This window comes from Galeopterus variegatus, unplaced genomic scaffold (genome assembly GCF_000696425.1).
Source record: "Galeopterus variegatus unplaced genomic scaffold, G_variegatus-3.0.2 Scaffold10213, whole genome shotgun sequence".
Classification (NCBI taxonomy): domain Eukaryota; kingdom Metazoa; phylum Chordata; class Mammalia; order Dermoptera; family Cynocephalidae; genus Galeopterus; species Galeopterus variegatus.
Genome location: NW_007736324.1, coordinates 45,921 through 47,209, shown reverse-complemented (window position 1 = coordinate 47,209; position 1,289 = coordinate 45,921).

Genomic DNA, 1,289 nt, shown 5'->3' with positions numbered 1-1,289 from the left:
TTTCTTTCTTTCTTTCTTTTTTTTTATTCAACTCTGAAAGATTCAGTATTTGGATCTTTGACATATTTTTCAAGTACCTCCCATTTGGCTTCAGCCATCCATTAACAGGCTTTGCCAGGTCCCAGTATCATTCGAATAAATTGGGAAAGGTCAAAGATTCCTAGATCATGTGCTACAAGGAGAATTCTAAATTCCTTGGCAAATTTCTGGGGGGTTTCCTTTGGAACAGGGAAACTTTTCACTATTGCTCTGAGCTCAAAATTTTGACCAAGACATAATGATGGTTAAAGAAGCAGACCTAGTTGATCTCAGAGCCCAGCTTTATAGGGCATTTATCTAGCTTTCTTATCATCTTTGGGATGTGGAAGTAACTAAGTGAAAAGGTTAGTAGATTCAGAGTAATTAGTCAGAGGAGGATAGAGAGAAAGAGAGAAGATGCAGTTGGAGTTGTCAGTAAACATACAGTTTTTTCTCACCTATTAGTTTCTTAATTTTTTCATTTGCCTTTTGTATGGCATCTTTTAGAAAGGCAATTTTTTGATTCATTTAGTTTCTTAGAAGACCATGCATGTCAATCAAAACTATATCCCCTTGAGGCATTTAGAATCTTTTTTTCCCCAATGCATCCCATAAATGAACAATTTTGTTTAGGTTTAACTTCCCCATTGTGGCCACCAAAATTCTAATTTATTTTTGGTAAAGTTCACCCATTTGCATAGAATGGTACAGATTCTAATGTGGGGAAATTCTAGATTCGTTGGATTACGGTAAACCCTTTTTTTCCCTTTCTTCTCATGACCTCTACTACTGAACTCCTTCCTTCTAGACTCTGTCCCGTTTCTGCCTGGCCCATACTGACACACCTGAGTCCTCCCTACTGAACACAGTTCAGTTTCTGTCATGACTTCTAAATCCAGTTCAGAACAAAAATGCTCAAAAGAACTCAGAGAACTTTACGCAAATTATAAAGCTCATATACAAAAGGAACCTATCAGTTGTGACCTCCAAATGTGCAGTGAAAAAGTTAACACAAAGGGCTTAGTAAAGTAACTATACCTGTTTTCTCATTGCTCCTAGGGGTTATTAACCATTGGGGGTTTTGGATCATCACTTCTGATACCAGAACTGTTAATAGAAAAACTTTAGATGAAATAAATTTAACAGAATTTATTTTAGCAAAGAACAATTCATAAATCAAGCAGGACTCAGACCAGAAGAAGTTCAGAAAGCTCTGCTGTGATAGTGTGGGCAGTGAGGTTTTACAGACTGATGTGAAAGGAAGACAAAAA